Here is a 21,210-nt window from a genome sequence, read left to right as displayed (position 1 = left end):
GAATAGTATGTAGATGCTGTTAATCTCTATGTGTCTGTTAATTGCTGCCTGGTCTGAATACCAGGTTTCCAAGAATTCTCTTGCATATTTGGATTTAGCTTGGTCTAAAATGCTGACAGTTTCCCAGTTAAAGCTATGGTCAGTCTGTCCATGTGTTGTGAGATTAAGGAATTTTCATCATGTCTTCTGACTGCTAGCTGGTGCTCGTGGATGCGTTCTGCTAGTCTTCTGCCTGTCTGTCCTATGTAGTGTTTGTTACAGTCCTTACACTGCATGTTGTAGATGACTCCTGCTTTTTCTTCTTGGGCTACTGGGTCTTTTGGTTTACTTAGGGTATTTTGGAGTGATTTTGTTGGTTTGTGTGCTACAGAGATGCCAAAGAGGAACCGCCTCGCCCCGGTCATTTCAGCCCGCCCCACTCGGTCCAGCAGAAGAGGCAGGTTGCAGACCCCACTAGTCAAGGAATTTCGATTGGTGGGTCTAGGCAGAGAGCCTTTTCTGCTGTAGTGCCCGTCCTATGGAACATCCTGCCTCCTGAGGTGCGGTGTGCCCCCTCCCTCATGGCCTTCAGGAAAGGGATCAAATCCTGGCTCTGCCAGAAGGCCTGGGGACCAGAGGGGGCCCGCACCTGTGGAGATGGCTGGTGGGGTGATGGGTTGCCCCCCCCCCAGCATCTTACAGTTTTTTTAGGGCTAAAATCATAGGCGGTTTTAGGGCATTTTTAATGTATGTTTTTTAATTATTTATAGATTGTATCCATGTCTGGAGAGACCTGTGTTTTTTCTTCTTTTTTATTATTGTGAGCCGCCCAGAGTCTCCTGTTGGGGGAGATGGGCGGCATACAAGTCTGAAAATAAATAAAATAAATAAACTACCAGAGGAGCAAAACAAAACCTCCATCTTTACCAGCACTGGCAAGGCAGGCCACAGCACATAAATTCAGAGCAAATCCCATCCCATTTTAGCACTGAAGATGTTACCTAGCTGGGTAATGAAACGTTTGCAAGAAAAGAACCAAGCTCAGACATAATTACACTGTAATAATTGATTTGGTAGAAATGAAATGCATCATGCTCATCAAACTGTTCTATCAGTTGAAGTGATAGTGTATAACTAACACAATTTTCCTAGTGGCTCATACCAGCTGGGCATAGAATTCCCTCTCCCCCCGCTTTGTCCCTCTCTCTGTCTCTCCATCCAATGGGGTAATGTGCTCACAAATTATCTCTGTTCAGTCTTATCACAAGGACTAGCAGTGTAACTATAGCAGAGGAAAGCTCATGGATATCCTTCTTGAGTAACAAAGGAGGCCCACACTCCTGAGTGCCTCCTCAGCCAGTTCTGCAGGAAGCAAAGTATTATTCCAACAAGGCAGTTTATGTGTTGTACTCGAATTCAAATTAGATTTTAACCAAAACTCAAGTACTTATGAATAACTTAATATTCATGTATGAACATGAGAATTATTAACCTGATTTAATTTACAAGCACGTTACTAAGTACTGCAGATAGGATTTCCAAAGTATCTGTTGGCAAGTAGATAGAGTCTAGTGAGTTTTTCAAGAAGTTTCTTGGAACTTAAAAAAATATTAATGTCCAAATATTTTGTGCTTCACCCAAAATTTGTATTGCTGCTTGTCAAAACTGGCAAGTACTCTATTGTCTGCATTCCAGGGCCTTTTCTGGCAGAACATCCAACCTTAAGTCAATCCCTAATGCTTGAGATTAAGAATGTAAAAAGAGTCCTGCTGCTGTGGGCTAAAGAGCAGTCTAGTCCAGCATTTAGTGTCACACAGGACCAATTAGATGTATCAGGAAGCTCACAAGTATAGATAGAAGAGTGATAATTCTCCCAAGCACCTGGTATGTAAAGGATATTACCTGACAGTAATTAAGACTTGTAACCATTGATGGCTCAATTCTTCATCAAGTTGTCCCCTTAAAATTTGTGGCGATCCTCATATCTGGTAGCAGTGAATTCCAAAGTTGATATGTTTTAAATAGACACAGCCTTTTATCACTCCTGACTTCCACATTTAGTTTTAAAGAGGGATCCCTCCTTCTGTAAGAGAGAGAGTATAATTTCTATCTAGTTCCCAATATACAGTACTGTGAGTTCATATATTTCTCCCCCCATCTGCCTTTGCTCCCAGCTAATTTTTTTCCAGAAGTGGCAGCCTTTCCTGAGAGGGGAGGTGTTTTAGTTTTCTAACACTGACTTTTACTGGTCTGTGATGGAGTGACTGGAACTGTACACTGTATACCAAGTGCTGTCACTTCGTAGAATTATTCTATTCCAGATGATTTAAGTTCTTGTTGCTTTTAACAGCAGCAACATCCATCATACCTCTTAAAATCCTTTCCCGATCAGTCACTGTCTACAAAAGTGCAGTTATGACATATGTAATTTGGATTTCTTTTATGTCTCTGTCTAATCTGCAACATTTCCATTTGTTTATATTGAATAGCATTCCCCATTTTAAGATTAATTCAACTAGTGTGGAGAGATTATTTTTGAGCTCTTCACCGTACCCATCTTTATTACCCCTAACCATTTATGAACAATTAAAAAAATATTGTTCCCAACATGAATCCTGAGAGACTCCATTCTAAACATCTCTCCAGTTGAAAATTGTTCATTCCTATTCTTTATTTCCTATTCTGTACCCAGCTCCAATCCATGAGAGCTCTGGTTTGGTCAGGAATCTTTGGTGAAGGATTTGTAAACTATAACTACAATGCCAACCAGATCTCCCTTGTTTATATGCATACTGACACCATTCAAAAAATTTGGATCATTAAAAGCAAGATTATGCTTTATTATTTGGGGGCTCTGTCTTCTTAATTTCCTTCAGTTGGAAATGTTTAATTTTTTGTGTCATTGCAGCATTAGGCTGTATCTGAATTTAATATTGTACTTACTAATAATATTCCATTTCATTTATATCTGACCTTTCCAGACAACTTCTATTGGGATCTCTCTTCAATTTATCCTCACAATAACCAACTGGTGAGTTGAATGGACTGAGAGTAGTGATAAGTCCAAAGTTTCCCAGTGATCTCAATTATCAAGTTCAGAACTGAATTTGGATCTCTCCATCTCAGTCCATTGCTGATATACCACATAACATTTATTATTTCACAAAGGATCATAGTAAACTGAAACTTAGATATGTCAGCCAGAAATTCAAATCATGACTTGATTCATAAATCACACTAAGCTATGGTTTGTTGAACTAGTTTATTAAGTAAACTGCAGCTTGATTCACTCAACATTGCAAATTGTAAACCATGGTTATAAATCAATATGGTTTTGTTCATCAAATATGCTAATTTAAAAATGACATTATGATTGGTATAATGTATAAACAGGTCTGCATCAGCTTCAGTGACAATGTTTGAGTGCACTACAGAAGGCCAAACTGCACAGCTAACTTTGTTTAAGCAAGAAGTTAATGCAGGGCATACTTAGGCTATGTTTTACCTTCATTTGAAATAGAGTTCCTTGCACTTCCACCTTCAGTGAGCAGGAACAGAGAGAACTTTGGCAAGCAAATATACTTCTGCTATCCTTTACAGTCCTTTACAGTCCTTTAATCTGTTCTGTCATGACAGTTTTTGAACATTGGTCATTCTGAGCCATAAAGAAAGGATCTTATTCTACATGACACAGAATCTTTCATCTGGCTGTTTGATTCATAAATGTTAATATCTGGGACACAGAACAGACAAAAGAAAAATCATAGCTCTATTAAAATGAAATATTATAAATGACTTTTTAGAAATAATTACACTAGGATTTGACATTACCAGAGGAACATATTAATAAGAACTGTTAATAAGTGTCAGATCAGCCATTCAAGATTAATTGTTAAAAGACATGCAATGTCATGAAAGTGCCAAGAGTTTGCTCTTCATTGTTTCTTGGCAAAATTTTGTGCTCAGTTTGTACTAGTCATCTCAGATATTTTATCTGTTTCATAACAGTTGCTACAGTTAAAAATACAGATACTCAAATCCAATCCATAATGGTGGTGCTTGGTTTTGGCTTATTTTTTTACAGTATTTGTATACCATCTGACTCCCAAATAGACTCTTAGCCTATACCATAAGCCCAGCAGTGAAGGTTTATGGGTTATATCAGGGGGCAGCAGTGTCAGAGAAGTCAGAGACCACATCATAGCTTTCCAACTTTTGGGGGCTCAAGGAGGAATCTACCCATGGGCTGCCCACTCCTAAGCCATTTGTGGCTTAGAGTTATGTGTGAACAAATTACTATAGTGCATTCAAGAAACCATGGCTTTAAAAATGATTTGTAATTGATTGGCTGAAGGAACTCCCTCTGGGCTGAATTTCCAGCAACATCATGAATGTTATACTTTCTATTACAGAGACCTGTGCTGCACCTGTGTTCAAAGATGGCATCAGCACACTCAGAAATATGAAAGATAAAACACTATTATAGGAGAATTCCACATCCAAGTTTCACAAAGCACATCCAATTCTGTATACCATACACAAAAAGGTAGAAACTGAAATGGACTGGATGAAAACTGAAGGAATGTCAAAAGCTGAATGGAGCTCATGGACTATCTGTGGTTCCAGAATGAAACTATCAGGATCTGTGCTGATTTTAAAGTTACCATTAATGCACTACAGGTAGTCCTCAGATTACATCCATTCATTCAGTGACCATTCAAATGTATGATAGTGCTGAAAAAATGGACTTACAACTGGTCCTCGCACTTAGCAACCGTTGCAGCATCCCCAAGGTCATGTGATCAAAATTTAGGCACTTGGTGACTGACCCACATTTATGACCATCGCAGCATCCTGTGGTCATGTTCTCCTGCCCTGCACAGACTGCTTGCCTCCACTGTTCCACCCCTCGCCACCATCTTGCCACCATCTTCCCAGTCACCAGGCTCCTGGTGGGCCTGCCCCGCTTCAGCAGGTGAGCCCAGCAGAGGGGAAGGGAGGTGTAGAAGACAATGAAGGTCAGCTGGGGGCAGCAGTGATGGGGAGCGTGGTAGGTAGGTGGCAGCAGTGAAATACAATGGCCTCTTCATCGTGGCCATGCTGTGCTGGGTGGCCAAAAAAGCAGAGATGGGGGGGGAGATAGGTGGGTGGGGGGAGTTGAAGCAGAGGCAGTTTGCGCAAGGCAGGAGAAGTGTGAGGACCTTGCCTAATGACTGTGCAGTCCTCACTTAACAATCACAACTGTCACTAAGCAGCACGATCATGTGATGTTTCATTTGACTATTGCTTCACTTAGCAATAGAAATTCCAGTCCCAATTAGGGTCATAACCTGAGAACAACCTTTATTACAGATCAAGGAATATCATCTGCCCAGGGTTAAAGACATTTTTGTTAACCTTGTTGGAGGACAACATTTCAGCAAAACAGATCTAGCAGTTTTATTTACAAATGGAAATGGAAGAAGATTCCAGGGCGTTTCTCACCAAAAATACAGTATATATAGTATGTGTATTTATGGTGGGAAATACCTTGGAATCCTCTTTCTTTTCCATCTGTATTATAACATATTTGTTTTGGATGTAGTTTTGGATCAAGTGCTGCAAGGATGTCCAGATACCCAGTGCTATTCCAATGACAACACCGTCACAGACAGAAAGATGAAGTACGTCTACAAAATCTCATAGTGATTCTGCAGAGATTGGTGGACTATAGTTTTTGAGCATGACACAGTAAATGAGTTTTTTTTTTATCCTAGCATTAATGCATCACAGTCACACATTGACACATATGGTTCACACAAGTATGAAGAGAAAATTCAAGCAGTCATTAATGCTTCAGAGCATGTTAACGTTACAGTTATGATGCTTTTTAGGATTTGCTAAATTTAATCACTGTGTTATACCTCTTGAACACTTTACAACAACTGGGGAGGGCTGGCAATGAACAAAACAGTATGAACAAACTTTTGTAGAAGCAAAGAAAATTGTGATGACATGATGCTCACAAATTATAACCCACATTTATCAATGAAATGGGCTTGTGATGCTTCACCATAAGGCACTGATGTGGTTCTGTCACCTCTCATGAAAGGTGGCAGTGAAAACTTGATAGCTTTTGCATCATGCTTATTCACAACTGCAGAGAAGCATTATGAACAAATAGACAGGAAGCCCTGAGTTTGCTTTCGGAAGTTAAACTTTTCAACTAGCACTTGTATAGGAGAGAGTTCACCATTACTGAGCATCCACCATTATTGTCTACCTTCAATCCACAAAAAGGGATTCTGCTTACAGCAGGTGCTCAAATGCAGTGTTGGGCTTTGTTCCTTGGGCTACAAATACAAAATAAAATTCAAAAGGACATAGTCATGCAAACACATAGATATCTTATTTTACCTCTGTAGTTAAACATCATGAGAAATCCAGATCAGACTGGGATTCCTTTGACATGTTTTCTCTCACAGAGAGCCTTCCCATCCCAGCTGAGATGATTTAAAGAAACTACAAAAGATCCAACACTAACGTCCACACAGTAATCCAGAAGGGCTCAAATACCCAGTAAAAATCTCAGTTTATGGAGTGTTATCAGTGCCATGAAGAATTTACACTTGACAGTGGCAGCATTATGTGGGGACCAAGCTCAAGTGGAGGACTAACGTTTTGGAGTAGTAAAGATGAAAACACTAGCTTGTAATTTTGCTTGATGACCAGGACTAGACCAACAAATTGAACACCTTGCAATGAGTTGTTTAGGCTATTAATATCTCCAAAAGATGGCAAAAATAGTACATCACCTGTGTAAATGGTGTGCCTTGACGTGGCAAATAATTCATATGACTTTGCGGGATCATTTATGGGCGCATCATTTTTAGTTGTGATGGATGCAAGTTCAAACTGGCCAGAGATATTTCCAATGACTTCAACATGCATATCAAAATGTATTAGAATTCTTTGTGAGAACAGGTGTTCCATATCAGTGAGTATCAAGACCTACAATTTATAGCTGAACAGTTCCAGGCATTCCTGAAGAGGAATGGAATCAAACATAGAACATCAGTACTGTATCACCCAGCTACAAATGGATTGTCTGAAAGTTTCAAAGTTTGTTCAAAGTTTCAAGAATACTGGAAGTCCTTTGGATCACTAGAAAAGGGCTTTCAATAAATCCTTCCACAGAACTGTAAAGCTGTTTGTTCACAGATATGCAAATAACTCCATAAACTATATACAGCTGTTTTTCCTTTGCATGATGAGAACACTTTCATTTGTAAGAATCCTTCTGTAAGTCATATTGCTGTCATTATGTATTTTTTTCAGCCTCCCATTTTCTATTTTCGCTTTAGAGCTCCAAAGTGAAAAATATTATTAAGGATTCAGTTCTAAATTTTCCTTTTAAAATTCACAAAATGTAGGTCTCAAAGTTATGTTTTTAAAGTGGGAAGCAAAGTTTAAATGTAAACTAAGGCAGGATTTAGAAATGGGTGAAGCAATTATAATTGAAATCAGCCTATATAGGCCTTGCCGGTATATGCCTAACATGAATATAATTGTTGGTGTAAAAGAGTGATGGAGGAGGAGGAGATATTATAAACATCAATCAATGTGATGAGTAACTACAGAACACTGTTCCTTTTAGGTATGTGTTCTGCTAATGTTCACTAGGACTCATCTACCACATAGATGAGATAATTATAATCATGTAGACTAGAACACTTGATGGGTGCTTATATGTACTTATTATGAGTACCACCACTGAGAAAGGCTTTGAATTTGACTGATTCTGTACCAAGAAGTCCTGTCAATTCTTAGTAACCATATAGATAGACCTTTTCCAGGATGATCTGTCCCCAACCTGGTCCTTCAGGTCTTCCAGTGGTGAACCCATTACCACAGTTGTCAAGTCTATCCACCTTCAGTTGGTCATCCTCTTCTCTTTCCTTTCATTGGCAGTAATTTCCAGTTTAGTTTGCAACCAGTATATTCTAAGTCAATCCCTATATCCAGATCTGAGCAAGCACACACATCACTCAGTTCGGCTGGCAAAAATATAGCTTGATGTTTGTTTATTTATTAAACACCAACAACAGAACAGTTAACTGGAAAATGTGAGGAAAGGCAGGCAAAAGCAGGGAAAGGGAAAGACAAGAACAGCAGGCAACAATTTATATTATTTATATCTATGTATCAAAAAGACACAGAACTTTCCAGAGCCACCAGAAGCAATACTGTGGGTAATTAGCATGGACAGCCCCAAAGGTTATTCCAGCCTTAACCCTTTTATGTACTTAATGGTAGCAGAATATAGAAAGTAGAACACCAGGTGATTCCTCTTCTCTTTTGCACCATGCAAAAAACAGTTTGGTGGACAGGGACAATGGATCTAACAATTGTGGGAAAACAGACCTCCAGGAACTGTATGGTATTTCACAAGCCATTGTATCAGGAGAACACTGGCAAATCATTACATCATAAGCTTCTTCCCCATTGGGCAGGTAAGGAGAACTAGGCATGGCTGGGCTAACAGAATCAAGAGGTGTTTGGGAGGTATATTTTGTGCTGCCAGACATAGTGAGTTGTGTAATGCTTTTTTGGTTATTCTTTGCCTTCTTTTTCTTGGCTGCTTAGATAGGAAATACAGGGAAACTGACAGAAAGCTCAAGGCACAGAAGGCCAGTTGGGAGACTTTGGTACCAAATATCAAGAAGAAAAATTCTGCTTTTGGCATCTTGTTGCCAACACAGCTCCCCAAAGTGATTCTGGGCAGGGGCGCTTGGTCTCATCCAAGAATGATACAAACATATTTACAGCTAATTGAGCATCATCTCTAGTGATTTAGAACCTGCCCATAACCTCAGAGTCTCTCCTCGACTGGCCTCATATTACTATCTCAGAGGTCTCTAAATTCATGGCACAACTGAAAAGCACTAAAGCAGTTGGAGATCTGGTTCCAGTAGAACTCTTCGAAATTCAGTAGAGAGTGGTAGATTCCTGTCCTAACTTCCTTGTTTAGCCATATCAGTCAGTTCTTGCTGATACATAAAGAGGAGGCCCATCAACAGAAGTTCCAATTTTTAGGAAAGGAGACAACATTAACCAAACCAGTCACTTGTACACTAAACATTTCTTGATAAAACTTAATGCTTGACTAACATAAGAGGTTGGCTGAGGAACAACAAAGCCAGACATTCAATACTTGTACAATACATCATTTTGCACCATTTGGTTAGAAAATATCCATTTAAAGCAGTTTCTCAGTCTTAGCAACTTCAAGATGTGTGGGCTTCAACTCCCAGAATTCCCCAACCAGTGATCAAATAAAAGCAAACGGGGAAACCCCCCCCCAAACCCTAGGTTTTCTAATTCTCTGTGCCTAAGTTTGCATCTAGTTTTTGTTTTCTTCTGACTAGAAGGCTGAAATTATGCATCACTGCTTCTCATATACTGTGCTTTAAGGACAAATTTGTCTTCATTTAGGCTTGACCTCACTAAAACTTGTTTTGGCCATTTTCCATTCTCTCTCTCTCTCTTTTTTTTCCCCTCACAATTTGTTTTGTGTCGACAGTTATCCCTATAACATATTATTCCAATTCAAAAGACATTCTCTAATCTTTCTACTTCCTAATTAAACAACTTTCCTTTGGAAGTTCATACCATAAGATTTTTTTCCTCTTTGCCATCCTGAACAGCCTTCATTTCAAGACCTGAAGTTTGGGCTTGCTTTATGCTCTGAAAATAACCATGTTTTGTTCCTCAATATTCACAGAATCATTGAATGAATGAGATAGAAGGGCCTTATCAATTATCTCATCCAACTTGCAGGAATTACAATGATCCTCAACAGATAGCCATTCAGCTCCTGTTCTAGGCTGGTTGTTCCTCTATTTAACACTTACCTTCAGAACATTGTTTCTGTTTCTCAATATGAATCTTTTAATTTCAATCTGTTGACCCTTGTCCTATCAACTGTATTATAGAATAGGTCCACCTCACTTGCATGTGATAACCTTTTAGTTATTTGTAGATCACATTTATGGGTCTCCCTCTGCCTCCTTTTTTGCAAGCTAGACATGCTCAGGTGCATTCCTCATATGTTTGCTTTCCAGACAAGTTCTAGTTTCTTAATGCATCAAGGAGTTGCAGACAAGTGTTACATGAGTGCCCCTGTATGTTCCAAAGCATGTTTCTGCAGTTGAATCCAAAGTACTGTGCACCCCGAATTATTGACTGACTCCCCTTCTTAGGATTCTGTTGTAGAAAAATGATGGCACAACAGGAAAAGATGTTCAAGTGCAGAACTGTCAGTATTAGAAATTTGGCATACAGTGGCCATTTACACCATGAAAACATAGCACATTTATCTTAGTTATTGAAATTTATTTTTTGCAAAGTGGTGGAAGAGAACTGTGTTTATGCACTGATCTGATTGGACAGATTAAGTATTCAACTGGCAGGCCATCACTGATTGGCTGATTATGCTCAGCTATAGGTCAGAAAAGAACAGAGATTGCCGGGCGCAATTCATTACAAGCTCTAGACTTGCAAATGTGTAAACATAACCTGTTTTCATTGTATCCTAATTTCCAAAGAAAGCTAAAAATAAACTATATTTTCCCTGTTATAACAGACTAGGCTAAAGCCAATATTGATTACTTATCTGTGAAAAGCAGGTACCTGGCTTTTTAGAATTGCATTCTGTACCTAAAAACTACAGCTGGTGATTACCTATTGCCCCTTCAAAAAAAATCTGTGCCTATTATTGTAATGAGTTTAATTTATTTCACATTATTATTATTTCTTATATATTTTATGGATGCAATCTGCTCCGAGAGCATTAGGATGGTGGGCAGGCATTAGATACTCATATAAGTAAATACCTGCTCAAACTCCAGTGCTTGTTAAACTGCATTCAGAAAAGTTGGGAGATGGAAAAGCTAACTGAAAGTGTCCTTAGCCCGGGGCTGAAAACATTGCAAATTAAACAAAAAATATATCTCTTTACAGAGAGTAAACCCGAGGTATCCCTATTGAGTATAATCTCTTTGTGATTGCAGCACATACTTAAATAAGGAAGTTTCCTCCCCAGTTCCTGTCAACCCAACAGTTCGAAAACTCACGTGAGTAGATAAATGGGGACTCTCACTCCGGTGGGAGGAAAAATGCTGGTGGCGCCTTGCAAAAGGAGTCGGGAGCAGTTGCCGGTAAGCGCAAAAAACCGTGCACACCCGAAAAGGGCGCAAAGCAACGGAAACCCCGCCTCCTGCGCTCGCCAGCTGGGCTCTGCTCTAGGAAGGAGGCTCTGGCAAACCACTTCCGAAACACCTTGCCTTGAAAACTGCAAGGACTCGTCCAAGCAGTCACTGCAGAGTCGGTAACGACTGAGCGCAGATTAAATATATATATATATATATATATATATATATATATATATAACTGGCTGTACTAGCAAAACTGTTGCAAAAATCAGCTCTAATAAAGCTTCTGTGTCATCTTCAAAGGCAGTTCATATTCATATAGCACAGAAACCCTACTAGCAATTTTACTGAAGCATGGATTACTGTTGTCCGAAATCCATTTATAAGACATTTAGATCAACAAAAGACTCATTCACAATTTGCTATTTAGAAATTACTATTGTAAATACCTTTCACAGAGAAATTATCTACATTGCTCTACATACTTACGTATTTCACACATTGTGAATTTATACACAAACTGGAATAAGTGTGCCGAAATCCACATTTTTCAGAATACTGTGCTGAGCCTTGAAACTCAAAAACTACATACAAAAATGGATACATCAATGAAAAGTACACAGAAAAATGCATATGTTAGGAAAAATGTGTATGAACATATATATTAAGGAAAATTACTTGCAAAGAAAGTACTGTACACCACAAGGACTGTTTACAAGCATACATAGGTTAGGAAAAATGGGCATTATTTTTGACATAGGGCAAAATAGCCGAAAATGAGAAACTAAGCAAATTTCTGCACTGAGCAAAGGGTTATACAGATTTTCTGAGGGAAAATACATTTTGAATAGCCAGTCAGTTGTTTCTACCAAACATTCTTTGTAAATAATAGGATTCTACTATTAGACTAAGTTTTAGAATGTGTGCGGTAAAGATATTTTTGCAAGATGTGCATACATACATTGCAAAATGTACCAGGTCTAGTAATTATCCATTTTATGAACACAATTCAAAGGTAGCATTTGAATTTAGACTGAGAACAATACTTAATTTTAATTAAACATTCATCTTGTGAATTCGTGCCTGATTATAAAAGCCTTATGCCTTCAGTTCTGATAACAAAGATCAAGATGAACTGTGATTCTGAGGAAATGTACCCTATACTTTACCTCATTTGTTTGAGTTTAAGTCCCACTGTAAACATCAACTGTTCTAATGAAATCCATCAGGCAGGAATGGATAGACTGAATTAAAAGCTCATTCATTCCATTCTTATTCAACATCAGTAGCTTAAATAAACCCACTTTTAAATGTAAAGTTCAATTTTTTAAAAATGGGCAGGTTAGTAGTAAGAGTGTATACTAAATTCAACACAGATTTATCTGTTTGTTTAATCAGTTACATCACTGATAACGTCATCAGGTCGCGCCAGAAGTGATGCCATCAGGCTGTACCGGATATGACGTGCGTAACCCTAACCCTCCCCCGGACGTGACGTGCATAACCCTCCTCCCCACGTGATGCAGCGCTCACAAGGTCGTAACCCTAACAGGACATGACACGCTGAACCTAGCCCTATCATCAAGAAAGGCGTGGCAGTCAACCTTAGGGTGCCTGATTGGCTCAACCCCAGACCTAATTCTATGGGGGCGTTCAAATCAAAATCTAAGTAGAGTGAATAATTAACAGAACCTAGGCAGCACTGTATTAGGGAAGCAAACCCTATTTGAACCTTGTGAAATAAAGAATAGCCTAATGGTGCTTTTAATGTTGTGAAGTTTTAAAATCAGTGCCTGAATGTAGGGAAAAGAGCTTTTTAAACCACAGCAGCCCCAGAATGATGAACCTAGCCCCAATCCCAGCCCATATCCTAAGGGAAGTCAAAATCACAGACAGCTTTGTCTTTTGTGAAAGCTGAAGAAATACTGCTTGCAAAAGTTAATCTAAAAATACACATGCGCAGGACATGCTGTGTTGAACCTAGCCCTGTCACCAAGAAAGGTGTGATGGTCAACCCAAGGGTATCTGATCGGCTTAACCCCAGACCTAATTCTATGGGTATGCAAATGTAAAAGCTGAAGAAATACTGCTTGCAAAAGTTAATCTAAAAATACACATGCGCAGGACATGCTGTGGTGAACCTAGCGCTATCATCAAGAAAGGTGTGATGGTCAACCCTAAGGTGTCTGATCAGCTTAACCCTAAACCTAATTCTATGGGGGCCTTCAAATCAAAACTAAGTAAAGTGAATAATTAACAGAACCTAGGCAGCGCTGTGTTAGGGAAGCAAACCCTATTTGAGCCTTGTGAAATAAAGAATAGCCTAATGGTGTTTTTAACGTTGTGGAGTTTTAAAAAAGCAGTGCCTTGAATGCAGGAAAAAGGAGATCCATTTCAGCACTTTATTTCTATGCAGTCTTAAGATCATCCCCCCCCCCCCGCCCTCAAATGCAAGAAAAAGAGCTTTTTAAACCACAGCATCCCCAGAATGATGAACCTAACCCTAACCCTAACCCCGACCCATATCCTAAGGGAAGTCAAAATCACAGACAGCTCGCTCTTTTGTGAAAGCTAAAGATACATAGCTTGCAAATTTTAATCTGAAATAAGCAGGCATGGGCGTGCATGCGTGCGCACATACATACACACACACACACGTTTGCAAATTTATCCAATAACACAAATACACACATACATGTAAACATTTTGAAGCGTGTCCTTAATAAAACTTTATTTCCACCCCTCTCCCTCCAGCAAACCCAGGAAAACTTAACGGAGGATCCAAACACTCACACGAGCAACAGCCAACCAAGCAGCAAGCATTCCACAGTGATACTCACGTTATTCTGGGCATGCGCAGGCGTGCTTGCGATGGATGGGAGGGGGGTATGCATGTCCAGACATGTTCTAAGCACATGACCCAATGACATGACACGATCCATTTGCGCAGGCGTGTTTGGAACGGGTGGGGGCGTATGCACGTCCGGGGTTGTTAGCCCCCCGTGATTTTGTGCGCATGCCGAGCTGTTGGTGTGTCAGCTACAGGCCGCTGCGAAGTTCAACGATTTAAGCTCTCGCTTGCATGTGAAAATAACATGCCAGGCTGATGGTGATTTGTTTGATGCAAAATTGACCCCCAAACCTCCAAAACGTGGACGTAGAATCAGAAAAAAACCTGATCCGTGTTGCTTCTTTGATGAGAATGCTCAGGATGTACTTATACCTCCTTGTTATTGCAGATTCTGTAAATCAACCAATGGTAAGTAAAAATGAAACTTTAAGAAAAAAGTATTTTATTAGATGAACTGGTAGCTCCATTCTATCTTATTTCTGTTTAGAAACGAAAGTGCCTCAAGATGCTGGAATGACCCAGATTCTGAAACGTACTGTTATCAGGATCTTATGTCATTGTTTAATGGGGTGTCTACAAGAAGAGGAAGACCAAGTTGATGGCTCCAGTGAAACAAAGTTTATTCAGAGTTTATGCAGGAGACTTTCCAAGCCCGAAGTCCTGTGGGTCATCACAGCCATTTCCAACAAACTGGATAAATTATATTTTACAAGAAACACACTGTGTGAACTCGGGGCATTCATAAAATGTATCGAGAACAACCTTAATCCACTTTCAGTAATGTCAAGCATTGAGGCTGAGTTACCTGTGTCTCTGAAATTAACAATGTGTCGGAATGTAACAGAAATTAATTACAAGAAGCTATTAATAACCACCCAGTGAATTTTATAATAAATATATATTTACCGGCCATGTGAAATCTGCTTTTTTTCTTTTGCTAACCCTTGTTTAACCATGTCAGATGGTAAACACAGAGATGTAATTTAATCACAACATGTGTGCTATTATTCCAACAGGCCTTCCTGGGGGGGTTAAGGGGCAGGGTTTTGATTGGTTTTGCAAAAGGTGTTAAGAATCCAGGGCCTCTGGTGCAATTAGTGTGTGATGTCAACAACATGTATAAAGCACTATAGGAGGCCCATACTGAAACAGACAGGAACGCAGGAGTCTGAGTTATCCAGCCGTCCATCTTGCACCATTTGCCAGCAAAGCAGAACCATTTCAGAATGGATGAGACTAACGTAAGTAATTTATGGCTAATTTTAAGATATGGGTCCTGTTAGACGCAATGCTGTATTTATAACTTTTTGTTGTTGTTGCTCGTTTCTTTCATTAGAATGAAGTCTCAGACTCACAATGCCTGAAAGTCTATGAAGGTATTATTTTTCCCTTTACCCAAATAAATCTCAGTAGATTCCTGTAAAATTTCTGCAGCAAAACTGATCTCTGCTTGTTTCTATTCTTTTCCTTCAGAGTGGGAGGAAGATCAGATCTTTGCTAATTTTCCAGTGCCCACAGATTCATAATGGGCTCTACACATTATGGATCCCCAACCTTCTACATCCTACGGAGCACAGGGTCATTCAGAAGGTAAAAATATCCACATTGTTTTACTCATAATGTAAGCAGGGTTCAGAAAACCATGAAGGGCCATTGTATGTTTATGAACGCTGCCAGTATTATTTATCTATTGGATTACTGTTCTTTCTGTTGTTTTATCCAGAGCCATCCTGCAAAAAAGCAAAAATGCATGGTGGCGGATTTCCTACACACTCCCCAGATAGTATCAGCACAGAGCTGTCTGTACCAGAAACTCCGTCAGCTAAGGAGACGCAACAGTCAATGGGGCCAAACTTCATAAATACCCAGAATTCAGACAATGAGTACCTGTGGGAAGAAGATCAGATCTTTGTCAATTTTCCAATGCCCACAGATTCACAATGGGCTCTACAGATTACGGACTCCCAGCCTTCTACATCCTACGGAGCACAGGGTCTTTTAGAAGGTAAAAATATCCACATTGTTTTATCCATAATGTAAGCAGGTTTCACAAAATCATGAAGGGCCATTGTGTGTTTATTAACGCTGACAGTATTATTTATTTATTTGTTGGAGTACTGTTGTTTCTTTTGTTTTATCCAGAGCTATCCTGCAAAAAAGCAGGAATGCATGATGGCGGATTTCCTACAGACTCCCCAGATAGTATCAGCACAGAATGGCCTGTACCAGAACCCCAGCCAGCAAAGGAGATGCAACAGTCAGCAGGACCAAGCATCATAAATACCCAGAATTCAGGCAACGTGTTCCTGGAGAGTATTCAAACGTGGAACGTTTTCTTAATAATTTCAGTGCCGTGGAACATTACGTTCGTTACAGATTCATAAACCTTGATCGTATTTGCTCATTCACACAGGCTATAGATGTTATTCACAATGGGATACAGATTCTTTTGAACAATATTTCTAGGGAGATAAGACCCAATGATTTTGTTCAGCTCCGGCTGGATGCAGAGGGTCTAAATCAACCTCTCTTTTCTCTCAGGAGGCACATGGAGGATTTAAATGCTGATGACTTCCTAAGCAGTGTTGAAAGCATGCTGCAGAGCAATGTTGTAGTGTTGTGGGGTGGCGATTTACAACCAGTGGTTACCGTCATGAAGAACAGAGAGCGGGGAGGACTTAGGAAGTTAAGCACAGTACTATTCACCAGGGTCCTGGAGAAAAAAAGATGCCATCTGATTGATTTCAATGTGGAGGGGGAATTTCTGTGTTTTGCAGGCTGTTTGTTGTATTTGTTAGACACCGGGTCATTTACAAAACAAGAAATCATGACTAGAGCCAGGGATTTTCACATCAGATTGGGCATTTCCACAGAAAACATGGTAAACTTTTCACAGGTACACCTCTTTGAAGAACATCTAGGTATAACCGTAAAGATTTTGTTTTATAATCAAGGAGGGTGGCGATTTTTTGTCACAGGCAGAACCCAACAAGAAAAAATGGTGTTTATATTGTTACACAACAATCATTACTACGGGGTAAAAAATATCAAGGGCTTCCTGGGTGAACATTCTTTTTGTGAATTCTGCCACACGGCCTACCACCACAAATTTAGTCACAGCTGCCAATACCTCTGCTGAGCATGCCTGAAGAAAGAATGTCAGGAGGTGGACGCAGAAAAGACAAGATGCCGTAAGTGCAAACTATTTTGTTGCTCTCGGGCCTGTCCTCAAAGACACACAGAGCTGGCAACGGAAGGAAAAATTTTGTGTAAGAATAAGGTATATTGTGATGGGTGTGGTATTTATGTCTGTACCCCCCCCCAAACAATGCAAAACAAAGTGCGGGCAGTGCTCTGAGCGGGTTGAAAGCTTGGAAGGGCATTTATGTTTTCTGAAACCGCTGTTGGAACCACAAATAGGTACAAGATACATTGTGTATGATTTTGAATGCTGTCAAGAGACGAGGGCACATATATCAAATTATGTGTACGCCATGGATATGTTGGGGGGTGATGACGAAGATGTATTGAGGTGGAGTAGTTGTGGTGTCAAGTGTCTGGAGAAGTTTGTGAAGGAATTTATAAACCCCAAGTTTAAAGGCTGCACATTTATCACACACAACTCCAAAGGTTATGACGGCTACCTAGTCCTGAGGCAACTGATTCGTGAAAAGATCCATGTAGAACTTTTAAGTCAGGGTGGTAAACTTCTACGTATTTACCTTCTGGGGTATAAGATTCAATTTATTGACAGCCTCTCCTTTTTGCCCCTTAAATTAAGCAGGCTACCAAAAGCTATGGGATTTCAGGGCAGCAAGGGGTACTTTCCCCATTTGTTTAATACAATGGACAATCAAGACTACATTGGACCGCTCCCTGAGGCTAAGTATTATAGTCCTGAAACCATGATGAGAGAAGAATTTCTGAAATGGCATGCTGCTAATGCAGGTACCGTATTTAAACTAAAGAAGGCTCTGGCTTACTACTGCCAACAAGATGTAGAGATACTGAGGGAAGCCTGTATTCGGTATAGGGAGCAAGTCATGAAAATGACAGAGCATGAGTGCCTCAGAGGTGGAGGGGGAGATATTGCTGAGGAGGTTGTGATTCGGTGCCTTGACCCCTTCCAACATGTTACACTGGCCTCTGTCTGCATGGCACAGTACTGGTTCATGTATTTGGAGAGTAATACCATTGCATTAGCCCCTTTGGACTCCTACCAAAAGGTGCAGAAAAGAGATTCAGCACCAGCCATTCAATGGCTAATGTACACAGCGTACACCGAGAACCTAAATATTCAGCATGCTCTGAATGGTGGTGAGAAGCAAGTAGGCAGATATTTTTTGGACGGCTTTGCTGTCATAAACGGGACACCCACAGCTTTTGAATTTCATGGCTGTTTTTTTCATGGGTGCCCTGTCTGCTGCTGTGAAAATGACTTCAACAAATTACTTGCTTCAACATATGGAGCTCTGCACAGCCATAGTAGGTTTAAAGAAGAGTTCCTCAGAGGCAGTGGTTATGCCATGCGCAGCATCTGGGAACATGAATGGAGGGGCTATGTTGGAGACTGATGCATCTTTGAAGCAGTTTCTAGTTGGGAATAAGCTCCCAACTCCTTTGAATCCACGAGATGCATTTTTTGGAGGTAGAACAAACGCCATATGCCTGTACTACAAACCAAAACCTGGGGAACAAATCTTATATTACGATTTCACCAGTTTGTACCCCTTCGTGAACAAGAACAAGGAGTACCCAATTGGCCATCCACAAATCATCTATCAAAATGTTGGGGACATAAAACAGTATTTTGGACTTGCTAAAGTTAAAGAGTACCCACCAAGTAACCTCTATTTCCCAGTCCTACCCCATAAGTCTGGGGGTAAATTAATGTTTAGTCTGTGTGCAAGCTGCACAGAAAATCAGCAGGTCACTCTGTGTAAGCACAGCGATGAAGAAAGAGCCCTGACTGGGACCTGGTGTACTGTTGAACTAAATGTGGCTTTAGAAAAAGGTTACAGAATTGCTGAAATCTATGAATCTGGCATTTTGAAAGAAAATCAGACACCCTATTTTCAGGTTATATGAACACACATCTCAGACAAAAGCAGGAGGCCAGTGGCTACCCCATTTGGTGCAAAACAGAGCAGGACAAAGAACAATATATTCAGGATTATGAAAAGATGGAAGGTGTCCACTTACGCCGAGAGCATATTGAAGTAAACCCTGCTAAAAGGCAGATTGCCAAGCTCTTTTTAAAATCCCTGTGGGGTAAGTTTGGACAGAGCACCAGCCACCTGACAACATCTGTGGTGACAAACCCTGAGGAATTGTTCAAATATCTTTTTGTACCCTATTATGAAGTTTCCTCATGAGAGTTTGTGGATACAAAGACGGCTATTGTGACATGGAAAATTGCTAAGAACCACCCAACCAAATCCACATATATTCATCGCTAGTTTTACAACAGCTTATGCACGGCTGGAATTATACAGGCTACTGGATGGTCTAGGTGACAGGTGTCTGTACCATGACACCGATTCGGTCATTTTTTTAGGAGAGATGGGGCGTGGACACCTCCTTTGGGTGATTATTTAGGCCAGCTGACAAGCGAGACCCTGCCAAACACCATGATCACTGAGTTTGTGGCAGCAGGACCTAAAACGTACGGGTACTCCTTGTCCAATGGGGAAATGATACCAAAGGTGAAGGGCATCACATTAAACACTGGCAATTGTGACAAGGTTAATTCTGACAGCTTAAAAGAACTGGACGATTACTGTCTGTCTGGGGAGGAGGGAAAGAAAGAGATCAAGGTAGAGCAACCAGGGATTGTTAGGGTTAAGAAACAGTGGGCGCTAGAAACACGGGTACTCAGAAAAACTCTAAAAGTAGTATATAATAAAAGGGCACTCAGGACTAAGGATTACTGTATGCTACCTTATGGTTATTAGGAGTGGTGGAAAACATTGTACAGTTTGTACACCCTTTCTCTTGTATTATAAGTGGACCGTCCAATTCTGGCAAATCTTATTTTATCAAACAAATGTTAGAACTGATGTGTTGTCTCAAATGCCTCAAAATATTGTATGGTTTTATAGTTGTTGGCAACCTCTCTACAAAGAACTACTTAATAAATTTCCATATATTAAGTTTATGGAGGGTCTGCTGACATCTTTTGATGATGATGATTTGTTTCCATCTAACCAAATCAATTTAGCAGTGATAGATGATCTAATGGACGCTGCCGGTGACAGCGATCAAATAGAGAAGGCATTTACACAGTACATTCACCACAGAAACCTGAGCATTATTCTCATACTTCAAAACCTGTTTTTCCAAGGTAAAAAAATGAGAACAATAGCTCTGAATTCCAAATATTTGGTTTTATTCCACTGCCCCCGCGATCAGATGCAAATTGTCACACTGGCTCATCAGATGTACACACACAGTACTTTTTAGAGGTGTTCCAAGATGCTACTCGCAACTAACACGGCTACCTTTTGGTAGATTTGGCAGCCACTACTCCAGAAACCTACAAGTTGAGAACAGGCCTCTTTCCGCCTGATTGGCCGGTTGTTTACACTGAGAAAAAGAAGAGTAAAAAAGCAACAGCTCGGCCATCATAGCGTTAGCTCATCCAGGATGTCAGAGAGGGTGTGCAGAAATTGGGTTTTTTTAAAACTCTTAGTAAAGGCCGGTCCAAAACAGAGAAAGGCCATTTAAGTAGTGCTAATAATGATCTGGTAGGTGCAATAGCAGAAATAGCCCTGAACACTTTAAAAGGAAACCTTCCTCTGAAACCTTCACAATTCCACACATTAAAGAGAAAGAAAGGTGTCATTAAAAAGTTGAGTGATAGAAAGGTCTCTCTTAAAAAGAAGAAACAGATCATTCGCCAGTCAGGAGGATTTATTGGGCCCTTACTAGGGGCTGCTATTCCATTGCTGACCAGCCTATTAACTGGATAAACCATGGACCATGCTGAGAAAATGTATCTGATGTCACGTCATCAGATGGAGCAACTACAGGGTAGGGTGCCTACTATGGGGGCTATGGCCACTAACCGGCTGGATGATGAGATGCGTGCCATTCTTCAGAGACCTGATTTGAGCGAGGATGACAAGATTAAGCTCTACAATTCTGTGCTGCAGAGGTTTCTAAGACTGACCAGGCAAGATGAGTCTG

The sequence above is a fragment of the Python bivittatus genome, unplaced genomic scaffold (assembly GCF_059951505.1).
Source record: "Python bivittatus isolate LINGU-HERP-01145 unplaced genomic scaffold, Pbiv_v1 ctg000850_np1212, whole genome shotgun sequence".
Lineage (NCBI taxonomy): Eukaryota > Metazoa > Chordata > Lepidosauria > Squamata > Pythonidae > Python > Python bivittatus.
This window is presented reverse-complemented; position numbering follows the sequence as displayed.